The 23,982-nt window shown below is 39.0% G+C and overlaps 1 protein-coding gene across 2 annotated transcripts in view; it reads right to left on the reverse strand.

The window, feature by feature from the left end:
• The window catches only part of ELAVL4 (ELAV like RNA binding protein 4), a 94,111-nt gene that overhangs the window by 69,988 nt on the left and 141 nt on the right, over positions 1–23,982 (reverse strand). The window lies entirely within an intron of this gene.

The following is a 23,982-nucleotide window of genomic DNA, read 5'->3' on the forward strand; positions in this document are numbered from 1 at the left end:
AGTACAAAAAAGTGCAAAACTAAAAAGTAGCAAACTCAAGAATTGAGCTCAGGATTACAGATCCCAAAGCCCTTTTATCAAGTGCCTGTCTTCACCGAGTCTTGGGCCTCTAAGGGCCTATGACTCCAGGAAGATGGAGCCAACACAGTTCTGTGACAGAGGCTGGCTGATCTAGTCTCTACTATATTGATTTGAAGCAAATGAAATATTAATCTTTCTCTGGCATCCACAATCCTTCCTGGGATGGTATGTCCTCAGTCTTAAGATTATCTGCTCTCCTACTTGAAGGCTATGCAATGGGAAGTAACTCACACATTTTAGCCTAAATCTCTCCCTGTGAACCCTACAATAAATGACAAATATTTAAAATGCATACCCTAATGCAAGGATCGTTCAACATATGCAAATCAATGTGATACATCACATTATATAACATTAACAGAATGAAGGGAAAAATCATATAATCATCTAATAGATGCAAAAAAAGCATTCAACAAATTTCAACATCCATTTGTGATAAGAACTCTTAATGAATTAGTCATAGAAGAAACATATCTCAACATAATAAAGGACATATACAATAAGCCCATAGCTAACATCATAATCAATGGTAAAGAGTTGAAAGCTTTTCCTCTAAGATCAGGAATAAGACAAGGATGCCCATGCTTACCACTCTTATTTCACATCATACTTGAAGTCCTAGCTAGAGCAATCAGGCAAGAAAAAAGAAATAAAAGGTATCAGAATTAGAAAGGAAGAAGTAAAATTATCTCTATTCACAGACAACATAATTGTACATATAAAAAATCTTAAAAATCAACAAAAAATCACTAAATCTAATCAAAGAATTCAGTAAAGTTGCAGTATACAAAATTAACATACAAAAATTAGTAGTGTTTCTGTATACTAAGAACAAGAAATAAAGAAATTGATACCTTTCATTATAGTGTCAAAACAACAAAATACTTGGGAGAATAAATTTAATCAAGGAGGTAACAGTTCTCTACACTGAAAACTACAAGAAATTGATGAATGAAATCAAAGAAAACACAAATAAATGAAAAAGTATTTCTTGCTCATAGATTGAAAGTATTACAAGTGTTAAAATGTCAATACTACCAAAAGCCATCTATAGATTCAATGCAATCACTATCAAGATTCCCATGGCATTTTTTTTTTTTTTTTTTACAGAAGTAGAAAAACACTTCTAAAATTTATTTGGAACCAAAAAAGACACCAAATATCTTAAAAAATCCTGAGACACAAGAACAAAACAGGGATATCACACTTCCTGATTTTAAACTATACTAATCAAAACTCTATGATACCAGCATAAAATCAAGATAGGCCAATGGAACAAAATCCAGAGCCCAGAAATAAACCCAAGCATATATGGTCAACTAATATTTGACAAAGGAGCCAAGACTTCTCAATGGAGAAAGGCACTGTATTCAATAAATGGTGTTGGGATAGTTGGATATTCACATGTAAAAGAATGAAACTGGTGTTTCAAAATGGATTAAAGACTTAAATGTAAGACCTGAAACCATGAAACTCCTAAAAAACATATAGGAACAAAGCACCTTGACATAGGTCTTGGTAATGATTTTTCGGATATGACATCTAAAACATAAGCAATAATGCCGAAACCGGTTTGGCTCAGTGGATAGAGCGTCGGCCTGCGGACTCAAGGGTCCCGGGTTCGATTCCGGTCAAGGCATGTACCTTGGTTGCGGGCACATCCCCAGTAGGGGGTGTGCAAGAGGCAGCTGATCGATGTTTCTCTCTCATCGATGTTTCTGGCTCTCTATCCCTCTCTCTTCCTCTCTGTAAAAAATCAATAAAATATATTAAAACATAAGCAATAAAATAAAAAATAAACAAGTGGGACTACATTATATTAAAAAGCTTCTGCACAGCAAAATAAACCATAAATAAAGTGAAAAGACAACCTATTAAATGGGAAGAAAACATTTGCAAACCATATATCTGATAAGGGGTTAATATACAAAACATATAAAGAACTCATCCAATTCAATAACAAGAAACAAATAACCCAATCTAAAATGGGCAAAGGACCTAGGGAGACATTTATCCAAAGAGGATATACAAAAGGGCAACAGGTACATGAAAAGATGCTCAACATCACTAGTCACTAGGAATATCACTAGTCTCAACATCTCATGCCTATCATAATGGCTATCCTCAAAAAGAAAGTGATAACAAATGCTGGTGTGGACATGGAGAAAAGAGAATACTTGTGCATTGCGGGTGAAAATGCAAATTAGTGCAGCCACTATAGAAAACAATATGGAAGATCCTAAAAAAATTACAAATAAAACTATCATACGATTCAACAATTCCACTTCTGGGAATATATCTAAAGGTAACAAAAACTCTAACTCAAAGAGATATCTGCATCCCATGTTCATAGCAGCATTATTACAATAGCCATGGAAACAATCTAAAATCCATCATTAGATTAATGGATAAATAAGATGTGGTACATACATACAATAGACTATTATTCAGCCATAAAAAATGATGAAATCCTACCATTTGCAACTACATGGATGAACCTTGAAGGTATCGTGCTAAATGGAATAAGTCAGACAGAGAAAGATAAACACTGAATGATCTCATGTATATGTAGAATCTAAAATTTAAAAATCCAAACTCATAGAAAAAGAGATTTGTAGTTACCAGACATAGAGGTGGAGGAGGGAGTGGAAGTTGGAGGGAGGTTTTCAAAAGGTATAAACTTCCAATTATAAGATAAGTAAGTGCTAGGGATATAATGTACAACATGATGACTAGCTAACACTGCTGTTTAATATGTAGGAAAGTTTAAAAATAAATTTTAAGAGTTCTCATCATAAGGAAAAAAAAATCTCCCTTTTATTCTTTTCTTCTCTCTTATTTTTATTGTATCTACTAGAGGCCCGGTGCACGAAAGTCTTGCACGGTGGGGGAGGGGTGTCCCTTAGCCTGGCCTGCACCCTCTCCAATCTGGGATCCCTCGAAGGATGTCCTACTGCTGGTTTACAGGGATCAGGCCTAAACCGGCAGTCAGACATTCCTCTCCCAATTCGGGACTGCTGGCTCCTAACCACTCACCTGCCTGCCTGATTGCCCCTAACCACTCTGCCTGCCGGCCTGCTCACTCCCAACTGCCCCCCACTGCTGGCCTGCTCACCCCCAAATGCCACCCCCTGCCAGCCTGCTCACCCCCCAACTGCCCCCCCCCCCGGTGCAAGTGTGCTTGCCCCCAACTGCCTCCCCTGCCAGCCTGCTCACCCCTAACTGCAGCCCGTGCTGGCCTGCTCGCCCCCACCCTCCCTCCCCACTGGCCTGCTTGCCCCCAACTGCCCCCCTGTTGGCCTGCTCACTCCAAACTGCCCTGCCCTGCTGTCCTGATCACCTCCAACTGACCCCCACTGACAGGGTGAGGGACTGGGGGCTGTTTTCAGGATGGCCACATCCCCTTCAGGGTGGGAGTCCCCACTGGGGTGCCTGGCCAGCCTGGGAGAGGAGCTGAGGGCTGCAGGCTGGCCATTCCTCCCCCCCACCCCCCCCCCCCAGTGATCCAGGCTCCCAGCCCCTCCTTTTTTTCTTTTCTTTCTTTTTTTTTCAGTGCCTCCTTGAGCGGAGGCCAGGGCCGGCTAGAAGCAGGTATCTGGGATTTACTTATCTTCTATAATTGAAACTTTGTAGCCTTGAGTGGAGGCCAGGGCTGGCCAGGGCGGCAGGAAGCTTGCTTCCTCCATTGCTGGGGGCAACCCAAGCCTCCTGCTCGCTCCAGCTCTGTGGCTGCCGCCATCTTGGTTGGGCTAATTTGCATACTTGCTCCTGATTTGGCTGTGGGTGTAGCGGAGTGATGGTCAATTTGCATGTTTCTCTTTTATTAGTATAGATGTGAAAAGATGGGTGTGCGCTGAACCTATTGTGGTAATCGTTTCACAATATATGTAAATCAAACCACCATGCTGTACGCCTTAAACTTATACAGTGACGTATGTCAATTATTTCTTAATAAAACTGGAACAAAGATGTATAGCTGAGGGGGACTGAACTATTTTTTAAAATTTGCTTTTATTAAGCCCAGCTGGTGTGGCTCAGTGACCTATGAACCAGGAGGTCACTGTTAGATTTTCAATCAGGGCACATGCTCAGGCTGTGGGTTCAATTTCCAGTAGGGGGCGTTCAGGAGGCAGCCAATCAATGATTCTCTCTCACCATTGATGTTTTTATCTCTCTCTCCCTCTTCCTTCCTCTCTGAAATCAATAGAAATATCTAAAAAAAAAAATGCTTTTATTAAATACCTACTATGTGCCCAGCCTTGAACCAGGTTCTTTACATATGCTAAAAACTAATCCTTTAAATAAGCCTATGACTTAGATATTATTAGCCTCATTTTACAATGAAACCGAGATTCAGACAACTTAGTGACTTTACCAAGACCCCACCACAGATAAGTGGAGAAGGAAAACCCCCCCACAAAAAAACCTTGGTTTCTCTGACTCCAAAGCCCATGCTCTTACCCACGAGAATACTCTTCTGGAAATGAAGATCCTATGATAATGCCAGTAACTACTGCACTTCTTAGTTCCACAGAGAACAATGGGGCGATCCTACATTACTTGACAAAACATCCTGGCTGACCCTGTCCTTAGCTGAATGATTGACTAAACCTTCCTTCTGACTTCCTCAGGGCCTTTATCCCATTTCATAGCCTCAACTATAAGGAAAACAGAATGAAGCCTCTCCCTCAGAGACTGAGGACCTACTTATCAATTCTCCATGTTGGGTTTTCCTGCAACCCAATCATTTAATTTCCTGCTACTCCAGGGCTGACCCCCCCACACCGAGTACAGATCAGGCAAGCCCGACATCCCATAAGTCAGCAGCCGCACGTATGAAGCCTAGCCTTGAAGCTCACAAAGTAGAAGCAAGACACCGGCTGAACCACTGGTGGTGTCACTGTGTGTCCACAAACAAGTACTCAATAGTTCCACTCTTCAACCCATCATCTTAATGCATTTTTTAAATAGCATTTCATTATGTGAGTTATAGAATATCACACAATAGATAATATCTACTAAAATTTACTTATGCTGTTATCTATCTTCCCCCTCTAAAACAAAAGCTTCATGAGGGCAGGGGCTTGTCTTAGTCACCGCTGTATCTCCAGCACCTACAACGGTACCTGGCACATATCAGACACTCAACAAATACTTGGAGAATGGGACACGAGTTAATATTGTATGACAACAATGATCACTGGCACTTTATATGCCAAGCACCATTCTAAGTCCTTAATATTCATTGGCCCATCAAATCCTCATGACAACCCTAGTTTACAGATGAAGAAATTGAGACATAGGGAGAGTAAGTGATTTGTTCAAGGTCACAACTGGTAAAGCCAGGATTTGAATTGCAGCCTGGTGGTCTTGATAGAAAGTCCCTATTAACCACTAGTCTAAATGCCTTATTTAGTCTTTTAGTGCCTACCTTTTAAGAGATGAATTATACAAAATGGGAGCCAGAACACAGGCATTAGAATCAAACAGACTAGGCTTGGAATCCCAAGTCTGACTTTTCCTATCCATGTGACCTTGTGCAAGTTATGTAACTACGTGGTTCTCTTTCTTCTCAAAATGGGAGTAAAAATACCTGCTTCTTAGAGTTGTTGTGAGGTTTAATGAGATAACTTAAGTAAAATTCTTTTGGAAAAGCCTGACAATACACTACAAAGCGTCACTATTATTGTGATTATCATTGTTAATAGTGTGGTACAGACAGCAAGTGATAAAAAGGAGTCTATAATAGCAATTTTCAACCAGTGTGCCACAAGAATTTTTAAAACATACAATATGTGACTATTTAGTCAGAGGCACTGACCTCTTTTCCTTTTTTAGATTGTCCAACAAAAAGTGACAATAGCCAACATAACAATAGGCATCCGGTGTGAATGAATCAAAATTATACATTTTTTTTGTCAGAGGCAAAAAATATATTTTTTTGGTGTGCCGCAGAATTTTAGTAACTAGTTTATGTGTGCCATGAGATGAAAAAGATTGAAAGTTGCTGGTCTAGAAGACAGAAGAATTACTGGGGAATTACAGGTGAGTCATGGTGATCAGGAAAAGGTTCATGTACATAGACATACTTAAGATTTTTAACTCAAAGTTTCAGAACTGTGGTTGGTGAGCAACAATAGGGTTAAAGCCAGTCTACAGGACAAGGGGGCTTTGGGTCCAATGTTCCTCTCCTAGGCCAGAGGTTAACAGGGCACTTGATGGGAAACCATTGCGGACAACTTAAGCAATAGCCAACTACATCATTCAGTTAACAATGAATTACTAAGCACCTATTAGGTGCCACACACAGAGATAAACCCAGTTCTGTGTGTTGAGGTGGTGATGAAACAGACAAATAAATTATTGAGTATGCTATAGGGAAGACCAATGACGGAAGGAGATTGGCAGTGCTAACCGAGGCGGCTCTAACCCAGCTTTCCTGGGGGAGAGGGGCCTCCTACTTGTCTCATGGTGAAGAAAAAAGAGGATGTTTGAGACCAGGGGTCTTTTTGAGCACAGGTGCGGAACAGTGTGGTGCAGCTCCACCGCGGAAGATAAATGGAAGGCAGAAAGCTGCAGGACGGGAGGCAGGAAAGGAGGGCAGAAGCTAGGCCACGGAGGGTCTCCTGGGCCTGGTGAAGGCGGCTGAGCTTGGTCCTGATCCACACATCAATTAAGTAGCCATCTCTGAGATCACATCTCAACTGTGTGCTTACAGCAAATACATTGGCTTCCCAAGAAATACAAACAAAACAGCACTGAGAGAGAGAGAAAGAATACATTATTTTTTTTAGGCTCACTGCCGAATTTTCTTTGGGGCCCTATTTTTCTTCCTGAATAGATCATGGGCATTTTTAGCACAAGTGTAGTTCATCACCACCTCATGATACTGTTCCCCTTTTGTACTCTAAGGTCATTTTCAACTCAACTCTGTTCAGCAAATGTTATTCTCCCTCCCCCAGTGCCCTGAACAACTTCGTAAATATTTGCTGAATTGGGCTGGATTCATTGAGCAATGGCTATGTAGGTAGCATTGTGCCAACAGCGAAGACTGGGGCCCAAAAGTAGGGGGAGACAAAAAGATGATTATCACAGCACCTTCACCTCAATAAATTTGAACTTCTAATGATGCAAATGAGACATGCATGGCAATCATATGCATACGACCAGGCAGACTGCAGGGTGTTGCATTTGTTCAGTAGTAGTCTTTGCCTGTGGTGGGAATCTAAATCCCACTTTCCCAGCACTTTCACCAGACATTCAACTCCTTGAGAGCCGGGGGCTATATCTCCTTTCCTACTATATCCTCTGAGACCACCAAATAGTAAGGGATTAGTAAGTATTATCAAATGAATCTATTTAATCCCCACAACAGCCCTGAGAGGTATAAATCATTTTGTAAATGTGGAAATGGATAAATCATGTCACTTGCTAGAGGTTATAAAGGTTAGCAAGTGGTACAGTAAAAATAACAATAATAATGATAACAATAGTAATTATTATTTTTCAATGTAAGGAAGACTGCCCTCCATTTATTATTCTTTATATGTCTCTACGACAGGACTCTCTTCCCATACTAAGATGATAAACGTTCTCTCTCCCGGAAAGAAAGTTGAAGTTTATAATTTGAGATATTGAGCTCTGGTTGGCTTTTTTTCTGCTACTAGTTTTAGTTGTTATAAAAGACACTAAGTGGCTTTAGGACAGGTGGATCTGCCACATTGCAGGGAATGACATTCTTTACACAAAGTTTTCCCAATACTCTCCCATTCCCTCCTCAGTCCCTAAGTGAGAATTAATACAACTTCAATTTAATTCAATAAATCTTTATTGAATACCTACTATGTGCTAGGCACCTTTCTCAGTACTCCCAAAATTAAATACACCGCAAGAAAGTCTTTGAGCCTGTCCCTCTTGTGACTAAATCATATCTTACCCACTTTCATGTGAAGTAAAGCCTCAAGGACAGCTAGGAAACCCTCTGGGACAGAGGCAAACTGAACCACCTATCTTTGTAAATCGAACCACTTATCTTTGTAAATCGGTACAATGCTAACACATAGTAGGCATTTTAATAAATTTTCATGGAATGAAAAAAAATCTTTTAAAGTTTGCTCTGTAATTAGGCAGACCTGGGTTCAAATCAAATCCTGCCCTACTCAATTACTGGCTGTGTAACTTTAATTTTTTAAGATTGTTTTAAAAATTAAAGGTAGTGGTGTGTGTGTAAGGCACAGTGCCTGACTCATAATTAGAGCTCAAGAAATCAAAGCTAATTTCATTATTTCCTGTTTACCTCTAGGTCACCTCCACTATTTATTGTTATTACTTTGTAGCTTCAACTGGGTAGCAGGCATAAAGAATGAGGTTTGCTGGTTAAATATTTTGATTAAGAGCAAACCCCAATATATACCATATGGACATCAATTTGCCAAAGACTTAGGATACAATGTTCCACATCAAATCTAAAATAATCAGAAGTTATCCTTTCTTTAATAATTTAATAATTTGGGAAGATACTAGAGATTTTATATTGTATAGCTCTGGAAAAAGTTGACTTTTTCTCCCTTGGGATAACACAAAGCTCACTATCATCTAGAACAGGGTTTCTCAAATTTTACTGACCATGATCCAACAAAGCAAAAAAAAATAAAAATAAAAATTATATATATATATATATATATATATATACACACACACATATATATATGTTGAACTTCATATCACAATTCAGAACACAGATAACTGAAGCAAAAGTTTTATGATATACTACTTATCCTTATTAAGTATCAGCCACTGATATTTTCTTTTCTACTTTATTCCATTCTAGCATGCTATTGCTTTAATTTCTTTAAATTCTGGTCCAGATCTAGTAAAATAATTGGCAAAACTAGAAACTAATAATTTACTAATATTATTATCTGTCTGTTAGAATGTATCGAGTATATCATTTAACCGATCCTCCCATTAAGCTCTGAAGTTGTATTAATTATATTTTATATATTAAGAAACTGAAGGTTAGGTGACTTGGACTAAATAGACTTCCACAAGCTGATGACAGACCCAAGACTCACAAGTCTTCTAACTGTGGTTCAGTATCTTTAAAAAAATTATAACTAAATTCAACAAACATTTATTGAATGCCTACTATGTGCCCAGCATGAAATAAGAGAGCACTTGACATGATCTCTGCCCTCCAGTGCTCACAGACTACCAAGGAGTGACAAGCATAACTTGGTACATGCACTTGGAAGTCTAAATGGGTACTTTTCTATTCTAGAGGAAATAAGCTTATTCCCAAACCACTTCCCACCTGGGCACACATTATCCCACAAAAAAAGCACTGGTACCTGTTGGTGAGAGAATGCAGTGTACTCCTCCAATGGCACATTTCTTTACCACCTGAAATAAAGTTGATATTTTTTCCTCCTACTGCTTTTGGCACTGTAACCCTAAAAACAATCCGCAATGTGACTTCACCAATGAGCATCATCATCATCACATCACCCTATGATTAGAATAGTTCTTTAATGATGATTCCCTCTGAATAACCAATATCTACTTTAGAAACATTTTAGGGTGACTTCAATTTCTGAGAAATCATGACTCAGTAAAGACAGCTCTTGACCCTGCAAAACAATCAGGAAACTATAGTTCTCTGACCTAAGACATTCCTATAGATATCAGTTCAGATAAATAAAAACCGAGTCAAAACACCCTAAGAGTTCTAAATCATAACTTCTACTTGTCTCTCTGGCTTTATGTTTACACGTCCTAAGCTGCATTCGCACCAGACTATTTGTCATTCCTTAAGTAAGTTCCCATCTCGGTGTCTTAACTCTTACTCTTCCCTCCACACAGAACTCTCCTTTCTTCTAATTTTTCTGCCTATCTAGCCTTCCTGGCTCCACTCAAGGCCCCCATGAAGCCTTGTTTCCTTCCCGCAACAAGAATAAAGGTCTCTCTGTGGTGTCCATTATACCTCCTCTGCCAAGACACATTTTGCACTCTGCCTGTTATTGTTCTCATCTACTACATTGGAATATATATTAAATGCTGCCACATTCCAAGAGGCACCTAGAATGTGGTTTATATGCAATAGACATGCAATTGTGTTGGCTGATTCCACACCAAAAAAGTTGATCTAGAAAATGAATTTCTTCCCCCTCCCTGTCACCGCCCCCCAGAAGTAAACTTTGACCAAGCTAGATGTATTCCCAAACACACCAGAGCTAGGGCTTCCAATATTGCTAAACATAAAACCTAAGGCAGGTGGCTAAGCTTTATTTTCTATAAAAAGGGGTTAACAGTACCTGTCCTAACTACATTAAAGACATCAAACTGACACCATAGGACACAGATTATACAGTGTTAAGTGGATGTGAGAAATGATCTCCATGGTCACAGGTCCATTTTAGCAGAACTGTGCTGGGAACAGCTGAAGTCCTAGAAATGCAAACTTGCTCCTCTGTTCTTGGAATATTCACACAAGCAAATGGTTTAGGAAGAATACTGTTTAGGAAGAATACTCCCAACTGTGAGTCCATACCTCCAAAATTCTCTAATTAGAGACCTTTTCAAGAGATTTTACTAAAGCTCTTCTAAGCTCAAAGGCTATTTTTCTTCTTGCAGATAACCTTAAGCCAGAGGTATAAAGCAGGAAGGAATTGAGGTTCAAGTATTGGCTTAAATATGGATGATTTTCAATTTTTAATAATATAAACACTTACCTAGCAAGAATATACTAAGGATATCCACCTGCCACTCCCCTGCCCATTCATCTGCTCAAATCTCTCACTCACTTATTTCTTTTTGGCCTTTTCATTAATAAGTGTGATATTTTTTGAGGCTAAACTATGCAGAAACATCTCTTACACTGCTTTTTCTTCAAAGTCAAGACCCTTTCTTCCACAGATATATTTCTGTCCATACAAACACATTCTAAAAATCAATCACAATTCTTCCAGAGACCTTGTGCACCATATACAGGCTGCTTACAAAATCCCTAGGAGAACCATGGTGAAGCTTTGAAATAGATACACATGGAAAGAGAAAAATTCTATTGTCTGTCTGTTTCACAGCAAAGGTCTTTCTTATAAAAGCATAGAACCTGCAAAATAACACTTGGAGGATCAGATCAATTTAGAGCCCCTCCCCCTAGTTTTAAGGGTGAAATTGAAGGAAAGGTAATGACTTCCCTTAACATCCTTACCATGATGGTATGGAGTGTGATTCAAAATCCATGACATAAAAACCATGTTCTAAGGCTATGTTTTTAGTTTAAGTCTTAAACCCCTTTAGGGACTCTCTGTATTATTTCCTCGCCCTCACTGGTCACAGCAACAGGTCCCAATTTAAAACAGTTTGTGAATTTATTTAATGTGCCTATTTATTCACCCTTCAGAGCCTTGGAAAAAAGGTACAAAATTAGGCTTGGCCTGACACCAGTCCTGACACCATCCGCTACCCCTTCCCAAGTGTGTGTGATCAACAGCTACGTCAAGGCCTTGGTGGTGATTTTCCTCCTTTCTCTTTCCCCCCACTTCAAAGGGGAGGGTAATAAATCGAGGGCCAGCCTTCTGCTCACATCGCCAACACCTCTTCAGTCAATCTGATCACTTCTGGAGCTGTTTGCACTGTCAAAGCCATCCGTCACCCTGCCTCACCAAGCGGGAGAAGGAAAACTGATGGCAAGTTAGAAAAATCTCATTAAGCCACTTTTTGCTTCAACCTCTTCACCACTCCTTGAGAGAGAGAACTTCAAAATTCACCCTATTAGGAAAACAAGAAAGAGAAAAAAAGCTGATGTAGTTAAGGGAAAAAAATAGCTCCAAAGTAAGTTGGTTTCTGGGCCAAAGTCAAATAACTCACAGGTTATGTTATATATATCTATATTTATAGATATATGTATATACACATATACATATATATAGATAGATATATTGATAGGTATATATATATATATATAGATATAGATATATATAGATATGGCAAACATGAGACCATATCAATTAGCCTTAACCCATTTTTCTTTCTGGTTGACTTCTGAATTTCCCAACAGACGCTTTCATGAAACTAAAAAAATAGCACTGATTAAAATTAATTTTATGTTCACCTTTTTTCTCCTTTAATGACTATATTCCATGTTAATTCTAATTTTGAAGGAAATCATAGATATAACTTCTAAAATCCTAGGAGAATGCAGAAAACTTAAAGCCACACAATCCCAGAGAAAAACTGAGGGCTTATCTATGTTTAAAAGCCACCGTGAGTCACACCGCCCCACGAGTTCTGGGGAGAAGAGGGAGACTATGAGGGCAACATGTGATGTCACTTCTCCCCAGGACATCTGGCCTGAGCAGAAAGACTGATATACTGAAGGGACCTCTAATGCCCTCTAACCACTTTTGATTTTCAGGTTCTGTGTATGTCTGGTGCCTTCCAATACCGTTTCCCAACTGATCCTCACAGAAACTCCATGGATCAGGCATTATCATACCCATCTTAAAGATGAGAAATTGAGGCTCAGAAAGCTGAAATACCTCTTCCAAGATCACCCAATTACTAATTGGAAAAGTCAGGATTCCGACCCAAATCCACCTGACGTTAAAGTCCTTTGAACTTCCTGGTTTCTTAAATCAAAGAGCCATCTCTCCAGAGGGTTGCCTGTGCACACACACCACGAAGATCCCTTGGGTCCAGAGACAGACTCATGGTTCCTTGGCCTCTGAGGTGGCCCTGCCAACAAAGACATGGGAATAACGGTATCTAGTAGAAACAAATCTAATTTTTCTACATGTGTACAAATCGATGCAATGTGTTTTTAGTCCCATCCGCAGACTGGCCCTCTGGGTCCTAATCACAATAACCAGGTTGTTTTCAGGATTAGAACCTTTTCCATTACAGAGGTGATTAAAATATAATCAAGCTAGAAAGTTATCCTCCCCCAAAGCCACCTAAAACAGAGAAACTCCAAAATAAAACCAATTTACATATTTTAGCCCAAATTAAAAAGCAAAAGCTAAGGAATCCCTTTTAATATCCTGAATAATAAATGCACATTTATGTAAAACTTCCTTTGGGGAACGGTTACTATGAGGACAACTTTCCCAATATTATTAATAAATATCACTTTTGTTTTTGGTGTTACAGTAAGAATCTGGACTTGTGGGAATTGTACTGTCTGCACCGAATGCATCAACAGAGATAATATTGAAGACATGTACAATATCCAGAATTTTATTTGTGTCGTTGGCTGCATTACAAAAAGTAACATAGAAAGGATGAGTCAAATCTGGTCAACATCACAAATTGCAGGGACTTAGTAGTTTACTCCATTTCAAGTGAGCACTTTCCAAATGAAAGTTTCATTAGGCAAGATTGCAAGTTCTTAGGCTTTCCACTACAGACTTTAAAATAGCATTTAGAGCTAAAGTTTCTCATGAAAGCTTATTTACTGCTACTGCATCTTCAAAGGGGGCACTCGAAAAAAATGTTCAACGGAACCTGTTATTTTTCATTTACAGATTAGGAAGCAAAACTCTAAAGGGTTTATACTGGCAGCTTAGGAAAACACAGATTACTTGAGATGCCATTATTGGTACATCCTAGGGTGCAGTGAGAGTCATGGCTGTCATTCTATTACTCTCCCTACCACAGACACACAGACACACACACACACAATCACATACGCTGAATGCAGTATCTAAGTGTGTATGAAAAAGAGACTCTATGATTTCTGCTCCACTAACAAACTTACAGTTTGCACAGGGGCATGCCAAGAGGGTCACTATCTTCTCGGGTTCTCCTTAGAAACTAACCTGGGGAAAGGCATTCACAGAATCATTTCTGTCAGAAGTAAAGCATTCCTATTTCTGTAAAATTAACATGCTCTACCCAAACTCCACAGCCAGCTGATGGAAAACAAGTTCCCTCCAACTGTCCAAACTGTACTTTTTCCTGAGGGTGAAATCTGGATACCTGGAACCTTATAGACAAAAATGTCCAGAAGATCTTTTACTTTTATCTTTTGCAGTCATACCTAGACGCTTATAAATACAAAAGGAAAAACATTTCTGTACTTGAATGTTCCAACAGATCTTTTCTCATAATTTGACATAAACCTTATTGTATAACATCCAACCTTAAAATCCCTCACCCCAACTTTATCCCCAATCACAGGGACTTAGCCTCTAATTATGTCTTTTGATCAGTGTCAGAAAAAAAAAGAAATAGTGACTTTGAATTGTACGTTCCAAAGAAAGGCACATAAGTTAGTCCTCAACAAATACACCTTCATCCAACAAAAATGATAGCTAGCCTCTACTATGAACACTGTTGACAAAACAATTTCAAGGGCTAGCTGTTAGAGAAGAGCAGATTCATAGAATGAGCAGGAGTGGATTCAGTCCCACAAAGTTCCAAGAGAGAGGAAACCTCTCTGCTGTGGTGTGTTTTCCAGAATTCGCCATCTTGGCTGGAATTGTTTCACTGGTTCCTCATATCCTGAAAAAAAGAACTACCATATACTTCTTATAGAAAAAAATGGACGCTTACTGTATGCAGTACATTTTTTATAACTTTAAATCGAGTAATTAAAAAATTAAGCTCAATTTTAAGTGTTATTTTTAAACCAAGAGTCCAAGAGAATTTATTTTCAGGAGAGACCTATATAACTTGTAATTTATTTCCATTAAAAAAATATAACTCTGGCCTGGTAGTTCAGTTGATTGGAGCATCATCCCATACACCTAGAGGCTACGGGATCGATTCCCGGTCAGGGCACATGCCTAAATGGCAGGTTTGATCCCCGGTTGGGGCGCATACAGGAGACAACCGATCATTGTTTCTCTCTCACATCAACGTTACTCTTTCTCCTCTCTTTTTCTCTCTATCCATTCCTCTCTCTCAAATCACTAAAAATATCCTCAGGTGAGGATAAAAAATTATATGTGCTAGTTTCATATTTTACTTTTATGGTTAAAAATAAGGCTTTCCCCAAACAATAACAAAAAAACAAGCACAACAACTGCACTGACCTTATATCTCCAACATTTTCACTGCTTTCTCAACCAATTATTTAAAAATTCCATTATGGCATTCAGCATTTCTTGATTCTTGCAGAGGGAGGAACCGTCGTGAAGGAGTAGAAATATCTCTGATATTAGATACAACAAGGATCTGAATAATAATCTTCCCCAAAGCAAAAATGGTCAGTTCTAAAATGGTCCGGCAAAAGGCAAACTCTCAGGGGTGGAGGGAGAGCATGGGCAAAAGAGACGGAGATGAAGAGAAAGCTGCCAGCCTGTTATAGAAGCACTGACACTACTTCAGTTATTTCTTAATGAATGTACAAGAAACAGCATAGATATTACCATTGAGCTCAGTGGATGTGAACATCCAAAGCAAGCTAGCTGACTGGGTGACTTCTTTTTCATTTTTTGTTCTTTTGTAACAATTCCATTTCCAAAGTGTTTGATTCCTAACACTGATGCTCCAAAGCTATTGTGAGCACACTGCCTGAATACTTAATGAGATAAACAACAAACAAAATGGCTCATCTCTGGTGCCCCCAGCTAGCATCCCAAACTGGATATAATTAAAGGTGTGAACAAGCAAGCAAGGAAGTAATGAACCTGCAAAGTCAAGATTCTGAGAAATTATCTGGCATCCGGAACGACACCAGTTCAAATTTATCACTCATTAGCTCTTATAACGGCAAGGTGCAGACCCTCATGTTGGTACCCCTCTCCACTCTTGTCCTCCAGCCTTATTTTCTTTCCATTTCTAGATGGCTAATTTATGACAATTACTGCTGTGACAACTCCCACCCACCCAACCACCCACAGATCACCTTTCATTTTACCCTTAGAAAGCTGCTGACCTATAAAAGCCCTATACCGTTAAAATACGCTGAGATTTTAAAAATACAAAGATGTTCCCAACACACACACACACACACACACACACACACACAAACTCACAAAACAAAGCATGCGATGCTAACACAAGCCACCCATCTTTTCCTTGTTTTTACCAATGGTTAAAGATTAGGTTCAAATGCTCCAAAGCAAAAACAACTCTCCTTCCATATACTCATACGTTTTCATTCAAATCCAACCCGTGATTAAAAGGGCAGCTTCTAGCTCTCAAATATGATTATAGATTTGAACATTTATAGTTTTCAAGTGGCAACAATAGAAAAATGTTTGGTTATTAATAGAAGTCTACAGGGTCTGGATATACCTTTTTGAGGAAGTTTTGCCTTTTTCTAATAAGATAAACTCTTAAGAGTTTGTGAGGAGAAGAAGCCTGTTCATAAGGGGAGCCAGCCCAGTTAGGTTTACTTTCCATTTTTGGATGTACATATACTTGCATGTATGTATACACACATTTGGTGATACCAAATAAGAAAAGCATAAGACAGGTGCAGGATTCTAGAAACATACATGTTTACACTGATACACACACCCAGTCTCCCTCTCTCTCACATACATACTTTCCGCCTGTCTCTCAAACGGATGGGAGAATGGATAGTGGCAATAAAATGTTGACCGATTTCAAAAGGGGAATAGGCCAATTCTGTATGATATGGCCCACCGACTGGGAAACAGTAAGATAAAAGCCTGAGAATGTTTATGTCCTTTCATACCCCCAAAATTCCTAATGACATTGGGGAAAAATACTGCATTGCAGCATTTGCCAGCGTACACTCATGTCTAGCATCCACTGGCCAGTCACCAACAAATGTACATATTGAGTGTCCAGGCACATAAATTAAGTGCTTGGTGGCCACAGATCATTGGACCCGAGGAAGAAATTTGTCAAGGCCAAAGTACTTCTGTCCATGCACAATGACCTCTATCAAGACCACCATTCCTTACTGGTGGTACACACAGATAATGTATTTTCATTTTTTAAATTAAAATAAAGCATTAAGATGCAAAGGACTAATTGAAGTAGCATATCTCCTTATGAGAGGAATAGCATTTAGTCTTCACATAGGCAGAGAATCCACCCACAATAAGGAAATAGTGCAAAGGGAAGAAATAAAAACCAAAGAAAAGAACTTGCCTGGAGGAAACCCTTTCATTGTTCATAGTAACTCTTAACTGAGAAAAAACCCTTAATTCATCCTCAAATTCTTTCAGAGATACTGAACACACACACAAAACAATGTTCATGCAATGACTTCTAGATTTGAAATTTCAAATAGATGATCCCCAATAGAAATGCTAAGTTTAAAATATCTGAAGTCTAACATGTCCCAAACCCTATTACAAGACTGAGTTTAGAAACAAAATGCAAATACGTAGCTCATTTTCTCTCTTTTTCTTTAACAAAATATACTATTGTTATTACTTCACAACAATCTGGCCTTCCTCTCATAACAAAATCCTTGAATATTCAAAGGACCAAAGAAGTGTTATAGGGAGAGAAAAAAGTTTGAAGGTTTTGGAAAACTGTCAAACAAAAACAAGCTCATCTATATTTGGTCAGGAGGATGACTTGAATGAATGGCAGTTAGGAATGAATGGGACTGAGGTCAGAAATGAATGACTAAGGTTTGTTAGTTTTTTTATTTTAGTTGTTTTTTTCATTAAAATTGCTTTGTGAATCAATAATTTTCAAAGGAATTTTTCAGCTATTTCCCCACCTATATTAATTTCACCCTTTCAAAATTTAAATATTAAATGACTTAGCTATTACATTGCAATGAGATATACGGACATTCTGACCATTAAAACTGTGATGAAAAGGTGTTTTTTGCAGAAATATTTCCAATCAGATTTTCATTTCTTAATAAATGCACACTCATTGAAGTAAAGGCACACCTCCACATGCAGGTAGTAGGCATTAATATTTTTAAGACAAAGAAGTGAAAAAGGTCAGCAGTAGAACCACGTGTCTTTTTGACAACCCAAGCTTAGGTGACAGTGCCGATTGTTTTAGCCTAACTAAAAAATGCAGAAAAATTCTCAGAAAAAATCTGTATTAGAGATAATAAAAACAATTCTATTTTTAATAGCGACATGTTTACACATTCAAAATATGAGAGCAAGGTTCAAGTATATGACAAAAATATTTTTATTTATGTTCACCCCAAGAGTCAAAGCAAATTTAAAAAAATCTCCCACTAAGAAGATAAAACAAAAAGGAGCATCGGCAAGGAATGAAGAATTGGGGTCGGGGGAGTGTGCGGAGATTTGCAATGGGCAGAGTAAAAAATTAAGAATACTTTCAATAAAGCCAATTATATTTCTTAACCTTTTACTACATTTCAGTATTTTTTAATCTCTCATTTTTGGACTTAAAATTAGCTACCTGATCCTGTATCAAATTTGTCTCCCAGGAAGAAATCGTGACAGATCATGGTTTCAGTTGCTTTTACGTTACATCCTATTCGCCTGAGTACTATACCTTTCAGTCCTTCTGGTACCCACCATCATGAGAAGAAGAGACTACTAGTACAGCACACTTCGAGAAAAAGCGAGAGATGCCTGTCACCAGCGCACACATGGGTCCCAGACATTCAGAGACACAGAAAAAAAAATCAGCTTTTCACTCAGTTTATGCCAAGACTAGAATTGTGACCAAATGCCCAACGCAAGGCAGTGATTGCAAGGGCAGCTTATGGATCTGTGGCTGGAGATACGAGAGGGAGGCACTGCAAAAGGCTAGAATACAGTTTTTCATTTATTATTTTTTAAAGTAAAATGAGAGATACAATGAACTCCTTGGAACTGTAGCATCAATATCTGATTTAGTCAAAATACCGCTATCACCTAGCACAGAATCATTGTTTAGGGTAAATCTATTCTACCTATGTTCTGCCTATGGATGGATATTTTCTGAAATTTTTAAGAAATAATTTTCAGAACCTATCAGCTGTGGGAGTTTATTATGCTTCTGTCAACTTCATTCAATATAATTTACATTATTTTTCAGATAGCCTCATAGGATTCCTTGCGATTTTTTGCACGTACAATTTCACAGCAGGGAAAAGGAGAGAGAGAGAGAAAGAGAGAGAGAGCAAGATTCCCTACCTTCCCTTCCCCCTCTCCTTCTCTCTCTGTTTTTTAAACCAAAAAAAGAAGAAGAAGAAGAAGAAGAAGAAGAAGAAGAAGAAGAAGAAGAAGAAGAAGAAGAAGAAGAGAAGAAGAAGAAGAAACAACAACAACAGGGGAGACAGAACAGATGCTTAAAAATAGATTTCTAAAAATCACTGTAAGCCAAAGTTAGAAATGTAATTAACACCTATTTATAAAGAATAATTAAAGTTGGGCTGGCCACAAAGAACAGCAAAGATAATCGAGGTCCTGTGCCCCCCTCCCTTTTTACACTGTTTGCAGTGTGTTCTCATGATAGCCACCTGCTCCCTACTCGGCTTTTCCTCTGTTCGTTTCCCCGGCAACCTTTCATTGGGTTTTCCTCCCAGCTATCGCTTTCAGTTGGGCTGCTCGGTCTAATCTTATTTGTTTTACACCCATCAAAACAAGCAGCCAGACAAAGGCAATCCTCTAAGAATGGGAAAAAGACCACAGCTTTGTTATAACATCTATGCAGAGTGAAAAGTCCTCCCCAGGCTTTTCTAGTGAGAAATAAGTGAGATGGATATGAATTTACAGCCTCTCCCCACACCCAGTTTTGAAACCACATGAGAGATACTGCTGGTAAAAATTCAAAGTCAAAGTGAGCACTCGTGGCATCTGATCTTGCCATTTTGTGCCATATCTTCAGGGTCAACATCAGGCGAGAGGAGTGACACGCAAGGAGTTTCCTTGCTGCTTCTCCTTCCTTTTTTTTTTTCTTCAGAAAAAGATGCTAAAAATAGATTTACTACTTTGGCAGAAAGGTTTTCCATTTCCCCTTCCACATCCAAAAGTCCTGTTTCACAATGCATCTGCTGGGACTGAACCTCACCTCCTCTACCCCTCATTCCCAGCCTTCCCCATTACTCCCAGTCGGAGACTGAAAAAGAAATGTGCCTTTAACTTTAACGGCCGTGCAATTCCATTGAAAGCTCAGAGGCAGTGGACCCGCCAGCCAACAGCAGCCGTGACATTGTGATTGTCAAAAAAGACACCAACCTCGCTTGGCTAAAATGTGTGTTCTGTGGAAGAGGCAGCATGAGTGCGTGGTGTGCATGCAGTGCCATCACACTTGGAGATGGATTCTGGTTTTCGGAAAAGAGAAATACTAATAAACGCGCTGGCACACACACACACACACACACACACACACACACACACACGATCTGCACAGTGATTTACGATGCACAGCCCTCCATCCTTACACACACACATACGCACACACACACAATCGGGTGGAATCTCCACACTGCCTTCCTCTTTTCACTTACCATCTTCAAGCCATTCCACTCCATCTGTGATCAGAAGAAGATGGACCCTCACACAGTGTGTCAAAAGCGGAAAGAAACGTTATGTAAAAGCTGACATTCCTTCTTACAGAGCTGCTGCCCAGAGAAGGAAGCAACAACTCAACACGCCAGGCACCGCTACACATACAAGCCGCCTCCTCTTTTTTATGAGGTCATGACAGGAAACTCTTTGAAATACAAGATGCAGCATTTACTGAAGCCCAAATAAATCACTCTCTTTGCCGTTTTGACTGCGCAGCCCCCTGAAATACAACTGCCCATCTCAACGTTCAGTATCCAGGAGCTGCCTCTCAAGGTTTAAATTCCCAGCACGGAAATGGAAAGACTCCTAACCCGGCTGCATCCACCTCCTGCCCCACAGAATCCAGGCACGTAGACAAACCCCCTCTCCCTTTACAAAGAGAAATCCTTTCTTTTGCCATTCTGGTCTCACGTAATATAACCTCTTTCAACAAACCAGCAATTATTTCAGCCCACCTTCACCCCACCCATGCCTTTATGTTGAAGGGAAAACTGACAATGACCTGTTAAAAAATGACAATCTATTTCCCCACTGCTTTTCAATAAAAGGACCTACCCGCACTCTCTACACAAAGAGATAGTAAATGTAGGAATCAAACAGCAGCAGAGAACTAAACTCTTGGTCAAGGTGTAGATGCTTTTCTTCCCTCCAGCAGCACAAACCACAGATTATAAATCTAGTCATACCTACCATAACCATTCTTATTGGCAAATATTGGGTCTCGCAGAGCTTCGACTCTTCTCTTAAAATTTGCAAAGGTTTCAGAATATTTTTTTTTTAGATGACTACTATTGTTTTATATTTTTAAAGATCCACAGAACACAATGTGGATGATTGTAAAGTAAATCAATTATTTCAGGGGGGTGGGGGAGAAAAACAAAAACAAAAACAAAAACAAAAAAGAAAGAAAAGGAGCAGTGAGCTGAAACCCCTGATTCTAGGATGTAGATAAGAACAACTGAACAGAGCCTTGCTGAAATTGGCTCGAAGCTTCCCCTTTTTACATCCATTTATGGGACCATCTGTCAGCCGAAGGCAGGATCTGATTGGCTGGGGAAGCGCAGGGAGGCGTTGCAACATCAGGTGCTATTTAAATTAGCTACTGCCAGATTGACGATGTTAATGATTTGGTGACCTCTACAACAACAGAGACCAGATTTCTGAACTGCTTCTTGTGTCTGGTAATTAAGGCTGGGATGAAGCAACAACAGCCATACTTGTATTTTTACCTTTTCCCTCCTCCCAGCTCAAAAGTACTGTAACAACTGCAGTTCATTGGTGGCTTGTAAACCTTAACAGTGGGAGTGTCCTCCCTTTCCCTGTCCTGAGGGCTGCACCACCCCACCGCTCTGACAGAGGGCTTTTCCCGTATGGAACATTTTCTACCACCTTATCTTTCTCGACAGTTGCTTTCTAGCGAAATGCATATTTAATGATCTGCCTCTAGGCTTAAGGATACAACAAAAGCACTTTAATGTGCTAATACATCTACATTTTAACTTTATTTCCCGGCTCTGCTGATTTTCAGTAAGTAATGCTCCTTCTGCAACTAACATGGCCAGTGTTTCAAAGGAATGCAAGTTTGAGAGTGTGCTTGCTCCATGAACTAGGCTCACAAAAGTTTGCTTCACAAAACTCTTTCCTAATAAATGAAAAAGAGAAAAGCTGGGGGGAAGGGGGCAGCTGCCAGCCTCTACCTTTCTGCCTTCTGTCTGAGCTTTTCAAAACAGAGAATGATGAATGATTTATTTAAATGAATTTATTTCTCAACTTGGATAGAGGCATGATCTGAATGTTTAAGAGCCCATCCAAACGCACCCTCTCTTTGCTTTCCTGACTGCTATAGAGAAAGTTGAAACATGCTTTTGACAACCATCTCATTTCGTAACTGTGCAAGTGCTCATCTTGCTTAACTGAACACGTGATGTTGCTTCTCTCCTTCAAACAGTGTCTTTTTTTTTTTTTTCCTGTGGCCTCTTAAAAGACTCGCAGAGAGAGACACTTACCAAGTGTGTGGGGATGTATACAGTTTGTCTATCTTATACAATTCATAACCTCTACTCTACCAAGCCCCCGGCAGTATAGTATTTTGTTCTGGTTTGGGTTTTTTAAGTGGCTTACCTGAGGAGTTTGTGCTCTACTTCTATCCAAAAGACTAACTTATCCCTATTTATTTAATTCATAACTTAATCATTTTGTTCCTCAATAAATACACAGAGAAAACAAATATTACTAAAGGCAGAATTCAACATAATTTTTGGCTGGAGTTGACAGTGTGCTGAGACTGAGCAGAGTGAAAATACAGGTCAAAATTCATGCTATACTCTGGACTTCAAAGTCCAAGAATAAATGGGTCTGTGAAAATTTGTTAAAAATAAATAACTTTTACATTTTTAAAAATGAAAGCTATTCTCTACAAGCTACTGTGTCATACACACATACACACACACACACACGCTAACATATATACACACACTTTTAAAAATACAGATACACCATAAAACAATATGTGTAGGGTACACTATATAAACTATTAGATTTGAATATAAATAAATTCAGTTATTAAAAATAAAAATACATGAAAAAGTGGAAATATTAAAATATAATCCCTTTAAGTGGAACAATACTAAATTTAGTAAACTTAAAATAATTTCTTTAGCAAATGTATAGAGTCCAATAAGTCACAATGGTACTACCGTATTTAATGAACTGTGAACTAAGGAATATTCATAGGTTAAGTCTTCTAAAGAGCTCAACATACATACACAGGGCAGGTACAGGTGCCCAAATCAACAACAGGAACTCTGAGTGGGATTTCACCAACATCAAAATATTGTGAAAAGTAAACACGAACACCATGCTCACAAACACAAATAAAAACAGCTCACTTGGAACAAAATATTTACTTTGTATTTCTCTGCAGGTTATAAAAGTCGCAATTTCTTAAAACCCTTTCCTCCTATCCATACTAATCTCGGCACACTCAGTGACCCATAAATTAACACTAGGTATACCAAAAGAGACTCTGGCCACTTTTCCGAAATAGGAACTATATGGTACAAGTATAAATAATTAGTTGGTTTTGCTAGGCTAAAATATCCATGCACTTTGTATATTGATCACTTCTCCCAAAACCTCCACTCTGGAGTCTTTTAACAGAATCCTCAAACAAATGCACAAATGTCCTCAGAGGCCTTTTCTCTAAAGACAAAGGCAGAATCCTATTGTTGGGAAAAGTCAACCTTATTATTGCATTTCCAATAGTACCATTCATCTTTCAGAGTGAGGGGCTGACCGCTACATCAGTGGTGTGACATTTGCAAAGCAACAGATTCTCAATATATTATCTCAAGAATCAGGCAGGCGAGTCTCCCAGTCATGCATGATTTTTTTTTTTTTCCGCCACAATCCTCCACCACCACAGAAAGAAACTTGTCTCACTCAAGCGGCTAAAGCAACCTAAAAATGATATCCCAGA

Source organism: Eptesicus fuscus, chromosome 9 (genome assembly GCF_027574615.1).
Source record: "Eptesicus fuscus isolate TK198812 chromosome 9, DD_ASM_mEF_20220401, whole genome shotgun sequence".
Lineage (NCBI taxonomy): Eukaryota > Metazoa > Chordata > Mammalia > Chiroptera > Vespertilionidae > Eptesicus > Eptesicus fuscus.